We start from the raw sequence: 8,912 nt of genomic DNA, 5'->3' as shown, positions 1-8,912 counted from the left end.
TTCAAGTCGTACAATTGATAAGATTTCATAAGCAGTACTCAGCTACAATTGCTTTTAACGAGTTGGACTTTCCCTGACGAGTGTCTGCATGATTAGATGAAGCAACAATGCAACATTCAGTTATTTTGTCTTTTTCATTTGACTTCCACTGTGTTTTAATCGATTGTGTCACATCACAGCAAGGTGATGTTTTTAAAAAAAATAATCTTTATTTATTGTCACAAGTAGGCTTATGTGAACACTGCAATGAAGTTACTGTGAAAAGCCCCTGGTCGCCACATTCAGGCACCTGTTCTGGTACACTGAGGGAGAATTCAGAATGTCCAAATTATCTAACATCACGTCTTTCGGGCACCCACAGGAAACCAATGCAGACACGTGGAGAACTTGCAGACTCCACACAGACAGTGACCCAAGCCAGTAATCGAAACTGGGACTCTGGCGCTGTGAAGCTAACCGCCGTGCTACTGTGCTGCCCATGTGTCAGCAGAAAAGTACAGTGTACCTTTAAGCAAACACTGGACAATGTCTTATGAGCAGTGGCAGGGTGGCACAATGGTTAGCCCTGCTGTCTCACCTGGTTTCTGCAGTGACTTTGTGGAGTTTGCACATTCTCCCCGTGTCTGCGTGGGTTTCCTCCAGGTACTTCATTTCCTCCCAGAGGCCAAAGATGTGCAGGTTAGGTGGATTGGCCATGCACGATTCCCTGATCCGCTGGCATCTGAGCCACTGGGGTTGGGATTCTTGTTCGCTCTGGAGCAGCTTGTAATCGCTCCACGCAGCAGAGTGCTGTTCCGGCCAATAAGAAAGCTGCCAAAAGACCTGCTCCAAGGTTCCTGGAGTTGGAGATTGAGCAAATGCGCCATTGAGGAGAGGAGGGATGCCCTCGTCCCCAGGGTGGGGTGGAGACTGAACAATGTCTGGAATGAGGTGGCAGAGGCCCCCAGCCTTACCAGTGGGACTGGCAGGCAATGTCGTAAGATGATGAATGACCTCCTTAGGGCAGCTTGGACAAGTAACCACCTCTGTGCCCCTGGTATCACTCACATCCCTCACTCTTCACACCCGCTGCCAATCCCCTAGAGGACAACAATACATCACCTGCCTGAATCTCTCTTCCAACCCACCCTCCACGAAACCCCAACACAAATAATGTCCTCTCTGGTCACAAGCCTTGCGCACATATGGCACCGGCTTCAAACCATCCCCCCTCCCCACCCCATTAAACTTGAGCCCTAGCATCTCACTATGTCCGGTCAGTGTCCCCAAGAAGCAAGCGAGCCATTATTGCCCAGATGTTCAGGTCCACATTCACTCTGAGGAAAGGGCCCAGCAACACGCAGGGAGGCTATGAGAGGACAGTGGCTTGAATGGAGTTCGACATGCAACAAGCAAGTGAGTCCAGTGCAATGCAGATGATCCAAAGCGAGCGAGTTACCCCTCTCCTACAGATCAGTGCTTCGCAACATCTCCCTCCATGTCTTTTGTCTTGCAGGTTCACCATCAGAAAAGGCAGTGCCATCGGGGCCCCCCACCCTCGCCCCAGTCAGATCCTCAGGACAACCAAGAGCACCACTCCGGGGAAGACACCGATGTCTTCCCACTACTTGCATCTGCACCATCCACCATTACAGAGACAATCACCTCAGTGGGTAATGTTTGTAATCAGGCTCCTGGCTTATGTGTGAGCACCACACACATTGCAGCACATCAGGTGGAAGCAGGGACTCCCAAGGGAGTGGATGCTTGGAGGGCTGCCTGAACCCAGGGAACAGTCGTCAGCCAGATGTGTTACAATTCTGGAAAAGATCATCCCATCGCTGTTGCAGATGCTGAGCCAGAATCTACAGGAAGGATTGTCAGCAACTCTCACAGCGCCAGCAAGTCAAGCTAGAGGAGCCCAATCACCTTCAAGTGCAGGAGCTGGTGCCAACAATGTGTGGCACCCAGGCCAACACTTAAAGGCCTGGGACAAGACCTCAGGGCCATGTGATGTCAGAGTGACCAAAGCTTGGGGCACACTGTGCTATCCATGGCGGAGGCACAGGAAAGCAGAGTCCAGTGAGAGACAGGCAAGGCGGAGGCGCAGATGGACATTGCTGCAGTCCTGCAGAGCTTAGCCCATTCAGAAAGGCTCATGGCTGAGGGCATTGAGAGCATTGGCTGGATGCTGACTGACCTTAGCCAGTCATAGAGAAACATGACAGTCCTCTGTCATGAGGGTCATGACCCAGTCTCAGTGCGCCATGACTGAGAGCATAGATGACGGCAGACCTCCAGGATTGGCAGCCCCAGGTGATGGTGGCACCTCCGGAGCTCACACCAGCCTCACCTCAGTCCCATGGGTTAACCCTGGGCCAGTGATCACCCTCGGGGAAGAGGCAGTGAAGGAGCCCAATGCGGTACTTCCCGCAGGGGAGGAGCTGGAACATCTCAGCCCTCCCAAATCTCCCCCACCTTATATTGTCACCTGTGACACCCGAAGATCTGCCGGGCCCATCCAGGCCCAGGCCATCCAGGAGGCACCTTCCAAGGGCAGAGGGTGAGACAAACACTTTTGATGTGCGGTCTGGGGTAACACCTAAAAGTGGTAGGCCACAATAGAGTAGAAAAATAGATGACACTTAAGGTGGCATGGCTGTAGTATATAATTGATAGTAAGGGGGAAGGGCATACATATTGTAAATACTCACCATTAAACACTTTTTCACCATGTCTGGTCTGCCTCTACCCTCTGTCCCAAAATTGTGGAGGATGAGCTGGGTGGGAGGGGACCCTTGACACATGAACATCCCACATGGTTACAACCTCACCAAGAGGTTGCAGGGAATGGGGGCAGCATTGAGTCTGCCTTGAATGACTGCATCCCCAGCGCGTGAGCCCTAACCATTCACCATGTCCTTAAAACCACCTGCCAACATATTTGCACTCGTGAGAAGGAATTACCAACATACATGAAGGGATGATCCAGGCAGATAGTGGTATGTTATCTTTATTTAAAAAATAATTTTTATTCAAGTTTTTTAATAACAATAACAAATTTTCACCCCGCAATTTAAAATAAACAAGGCGTGTTTCCACACCAAAACAAGAAAAGAACTCCCCCCCCCCAAATAAATAATAACAAATAGCAATACAAGAAAGAAATAACATAACAAACCCCCCGCCGCAAAATCACCCCCCCCCCCCCCCAAGCATCACCAACCCCCCCCCCCCCCAACACCGGTTGCTGCAGAGACCGACCACTCTCGACCACTCTCTACCCCTTCGCCAGGAAATCGAGAAAGGGCTGCCACCGCCGAAAGAACCCCTGTACCGACCCCCTCAGGGCAAATTTCATCCTCTCCAACTTGATGAACCCAGCCATGTCGTTGACCCAGGTCTCCGAACTCGGGGGCCGCGTATCCCTCCACTGTAACAGAATCCTGCGCCCGGCTACTAGAGACGCAAAGGCCAGAATGCCGGCCTCTCTCGCCTCCTGCACTCTCGGCTCCGAAGCTACCCCAGCCCGGCCTGACCCTAGACCCAACCACTTCCAACAAAATCCCCACCACCCCCTTCCAAAACCCTTCCAGAGCCGGACATGCCCAAAACATATGGGTGTGGTTTGCCGAGCCACCCGTACACCTCCCGCACTTGTCTTCCCCTCCGAAAAACCGGCTCATCCTTGCCCCCGTCATGCGAGCCCTGTGCAGCACCTTCAGCTGAATTAGGCTGAGCCGTGCGCAAGAGGAGGAAGAATTCACCCTCTCCAGGGCGTCCGACCACGTCCTATCCTCAATCTCTTCCCCTAGCTCTTCCTCCCATTTTGCTTTGAGCTCATCTACTGAGGCCTCCTCCTCCTCCTGCATCAGTTGGTAAATATCCGAGATCTTCCCTTCCCCGACCCAAGTCCCCGAAAGCACCCTGTCCTGCACCCCCTTGGCGGCAGCCACGGAAACTCCTCCACCTGCCTCTTAACAAATTCCCTGACCTGCATATACCTAAAAGTGTTCCCAGGGGGGAGGTTCCACTTCCCCACCAGCTCTTCCAGAGTCGCAAACTTCCCATCCAAGAAGAGGTCCCCAAACTGTCTGATGCCTGCCCTGTGCCAACTCCCAAATCCCCCACCCGTTCTCCCTGGCGCAAAACGGTGATTGCCCCGTATCGGGGCCCAAACTGAGGCCTTCACTTCCCCCCTATGCCGCCTCCACTGTCCCCAGATTTTGAGAGACGCAACCACCACCGGACTCGTGGAGTACTTTGCCAGGGGAAGTGGGGCCGTCACCAAAGCCTCCAGACTCGTACCCGTACAGGACGCTACCTCCAGTCTCTTCCATGCGTCACCCTCCCCTTCTGTCACTCACCTGCGAATCATCGCCACATTCGCTGCCCAATAATATCCACATAGGTTGGGCAGCGCCAGGCCCCCTACCTCCCTTCTTCGCTCCAAAAATACCCTCCTTACTCTCGGGGCCTTCCTAGCCTACGCAAACCCAGAATTGACTTATTCATCCTTCTAAAAAAAGCCTTCGGGATCAACATGGGGAGGCACTGGAAAAGAAACAAAAACCTCGGGAGCACCATCATTTTAACCGACTGGACCCTGCCCACCAACGAGAGCGGCAGCGCATCCCACCTCCTGAACTCCTCCTCCATCTGCCCCACCAGCCTCGAAAAGTTAAGCCTATGCATATCCCCCAAGGTCCTAGCCACCAGGACCCCAAGATACCTAAAGCTCCCCTCAGCCCTCCTCAACGGGAGTTCCCCTATCTCCCTCTCCTGATCCCCTGGGTGCAGGACAAACAGCTCGCTTTTCCCCACATTTAACCTATATTCCGAAAAGTCCCCAAACTCCTCAAGTATCCTCAGCACCTCTGGCATCCCCTCAGCCGGGTCCGCGACATACAGCAGCAGATCATCTGCATACAACGACAACCGGTGCTCCTCCCCCCCACACCCGCACAATCCCCCTCCAACCCTTCGAGTCCCTCAGTGCCATGGCCAGGGGCTCAATTGCTAACGCGAAGAGCAGGGGAGACAAGGGGCACCCCTGCCTCGTCCCTCTGGAAAGCCGAAAGTCCTCTGACCTCCTCCCATTCGTCACCACATTAGCCACCGGGGAGCTGTACAGCAACCTCACCCAGCTAATGAACCCCTCACCAAACCCAAACCTCCGCAACACCTCCCACAGGTAACTCCACTCCACCCTATCAAAAGCTTTCTCCACATCCATGGACGCCACTATTTCTGACTCCGCAGCCACCGGCGCCATCATCATAACATTCAGGAGCCTCCGCACGTTGACATTCAATTGTCTCCCCTTTACAAACCCCGTTTGGTCCTAATGAATCACCGTCGGGACCACATCATCCACCCTCCTGGGCAGCACCTTTGCCAACAACTTGACATCTACGTTAAAGAGCGAGATCGGCCTATAACACCCACACTGAAGGGGGTCCTTGTCCCTCTTCAGGAGCAAAGAGATAATTGCCCTGGACATCGTCGGGGGCAAAGCCCCCCCCCCCCCCCCCCCCCTCCTCCCTGGCCTCATTCAGGGTCCTCACCAGCAGTGGGCCCAGCAAATCTGAAAATTTCTTACAAAATTCCACCGGGAACCCGTCAGGCCCCGGCACTTTCCCTGTCTGCATGCTTCCTAGCGCCTCCACCAGCTCCTCCAACTCAATTGGGGCCCCCAAACCCTCCACCCGCTCGTCCCCTACTCTTGGGAACTCCAGCTTATCCAAAAAAGCGGTCCATCCCGCCTGCTTCCCCAGGGGTGGGGGGGGGGGGGGTACCGCCCGGTACAGCCCCTCAAAAGGATCTGAACACCCCATTGATGTCCTTTTCACCCCGCACTAAGTTCCCACCTGCATCCGTGGCTCCCCCAATTTCTCTAGCTGCCTCCCGCTTCCGGAGCTGATGAGCCAACATCCGACTTGCCTTCCCCCGTACTCATACGCCGCCCCCTGTGCCCTCCTCCACTACGCCTCCGCTTACGGGTGGTTAAAATGTCAAACTCCGCCTGGAGACTGCGCTGCTCCCTCAGAAGCCCCTCCTCCGGGGTGTCTGCATATCTCCTATCCACCCTGACCATCTCCTCCACCAGCCTCTCCCTCACGACCCTCTCCCTGTGCGCCCGAATAGATATCAGCTCCCCTCTAACTATTGCCTTTAGCGCTTCCCAAACCATCCCAACCTGCACCACCCCATTGTCATTGGTTTCCAGATACCCCTCTATACCCCTACGGATCCGCCCGCACACTTCCGCCTCTGCCAAAAGCCCCACATCCAACCTCCACAGCGGGCGTTGATCCTTCCCCTCCCCCAGCTCCAGGTCCACCAAATGTGGAGCATGATCAGAAATGGCTATCGCCGAATACTCCGCCCCCGCCACTCTCGGGATCAGCGCCCTGCTAAGTACGAAAAAGTCAATCCAGGAGTAGGCCTTATGAACATGGGAGAAAAAGGAGAACTCCCTATCCCCGGCTTCAAAAACCTCCAAGGGTCCACCCCTCCCATCTGATCCATGAACCCCCTCAGCACCGAGGCCGCTGCCGCCTCCTGCCCGTCCCACACAGAATCAATCCCCCTGTCTCCAGGTCCGGGATCAGGCCCAGCATACGCCGCATGAAGCCCGCATCATCCCAGTTGGGGGCATAGACATTAACCAAGACCACCCGCTGCCCACTTACCATCACATATCGACCTGCACTATCCGCCACCACTTTGGACGTGACGAACGACAGGCTCTTACCCACCAAAATTGCCACCCCACAGTTCTTTGCATCAAGCCCCCAGTGAAACACCTGTCCCACCCAACTCTTTCTTAGCCTCACCTGATCCGTAACCCTGTGGTGCGTCTCCTGGAGCATAGCCACATCTGCTCCCAGCCTCCTCAAGTGAGCCAAGACCCAGGATCGCTTCACCGGACCATTCAGCCTCCTCACATTCCATGTGACCAACCGAACCCGAGGGGCCGTCCCCTTCCCTCTACTCCGATCAGCCATAGCCCTTCCTCAACCCACCACGTGCCCAGAGAACCCCCCAAGCCCGCTCCCCACGGTGGAAAACCCCCTTCACCAACCATTCCCTCACAGTCCCTGCAGCAACAACCTGTCACCCCCCCCCCACCTCCCCGCCCTTCATCCCCCCCCACCCTAGGGCCCCCCCTAGCTGCGTTACCCCCAACATTATGCTTCCGTGAGTCAGCTGACTTCTGCTGACCCCGGCTACTCCCGCCATAACCACGAACCCCCCCCCGGATGCAACACAGCCACCAATCCCTCCCTCCCAGCGCCGGCCCCGTCTCCAATTCCTCCGGCGCAGGAAGAAAGCCTGCGCTTCCAACCCGAGCCCCGCCCCAACACGCGGGAAAAAGACGGACACATGACCCATCGGGACCCCAAACTACTCCCCAACCTGCCAGTGGAAAAAAAACAGCGCAATAAATAACCAACAGCCCCAAAGAAACCCCGAAAGAACCCAAATAACCATAACTAAAATAGCGAAAACGGCAAAAACAAACAGGAAATAACCATCAGCAAACACAGCCACTATGGGCGAAAGGATACCTAAGAGGACAAAGCCTCCAAGCAAAGTACATTTCCCCCCAGCCCCTTGTCTTCAGTCCGAATCCAAGTTCTCAGTCTGAACAAAATCCCAGGCCTTCACCAGAGAGTCAAAATAGAGCTGGCGGTCCTTGTACGTGACCCAGAGGCGAGCTGGCTGTAGAAGGCCAAACTTCACCCCCTTCCTGTGGAGCACTCCCTTCGCTCGATTGAAGCCATCCCTTCTCCTCGCCACCTCCGCGCTCAAGTCCTGAAAAACCCGAACGTCCGTGTTCTCCCACCTGTTGCTCCTCTCCTTCTTCGCCCATCTCAACACGCACTCCCGGTCAACCAAGCGGTGAAAACGGACCAGCACCACCATAGGCGGTTCGTTCGGCCTGGGCTTCCGCTGCAGGACTCGATGGGCGCCTTCCCGCTCCAGGGAACCACAAAATGACCCCGCACCCATCAGCGGGTTTAACATTAGGACCACATAGGCCGCCAAATCTGAACCTTCCAGCCCCTCCGAGAGGCCCAAAATCCGTAGATTTCTTGTGCAGTGCCTCGTGCGACTCCACTTTCACTGCCAGGCCCAAAAGCTCATCCTTATTCTCCGAAGCCTTGTGCCGCAGCTCCCGAATCTCCCCAGCCTGAGCCGTCTGAGTCGCCACCAGTTTGTCCAGCGAGGCCTTAAACTGCTCCAAAATCTTGGCTTTAAGCTCCTTGAAGGAGCGCTGAAGCAGCTCCTGCTGCTCCCGCGCCCACAGCTGCCACGCCGCTGCTGCTTCCCCGCCTGCCGCCATCTTGCTTTTTCTGCCTCTCGTCTTTCTCTGTGGTAATACCGACTTCTGGATCGCTCCACTGCGAGTCCAGTCCATTCACCGGCTGCTGGGCACACTGGCTGTGTTTTCCCCCCGGAGGAAAAGTTGAAACAGCGCCGTTGCGGGCTCTTAAAAGAGCCCGAAAGTCCAAAAAAAGCGGAATCTGCCGAACATGCGGCTTAGCTCCGCATTGCCGCCACCGGAAGCGTGGTAGGTTATCTTAAAGACAGGAGCCAGACTTTGTCAGACAATGAGCAGCAGAGCTCATCTCACAGCAAATCATCAGAATCCTCTATTGCTCCATGGACAAGACCCGCTGATATTGTCAACCCAGGGCCAACATCGTGTGACGATGGCTGGTACGACTCTTTAAGGGGTGCGGGGAAGAGACTGAAAATGTCAGCAAGATGAGGATTCCCTTGACCACTGCCACCAGGTTACCCCTTGAGTTGTACTGCTGCACCACCCTCAATAGGTTACTCCTCCCCTCTTCAAGATGCCACGATGGTATAGTCCACACTGCACCCATATCCCCATCAGTGACTGGCACTTGTCTGTGATG

This window comes from Scyliorhinus canicula, chromosome 17, assembly GCF_902713615.1.
Source record: "Scyliorhinus canicula chromosome 17, sScyCan1.1, whole genome shotgun sequence".
Lineage (NCBI taxonomy): Eukaryota > Metazoa > Chordata > Chondrichthyes > Carcharhiniformes > Scyliorhinidae > Scyliorhinus > Scyliorhinus canicula.
This window is presented reverse-complemented; position numbering follows the sequence as displayed.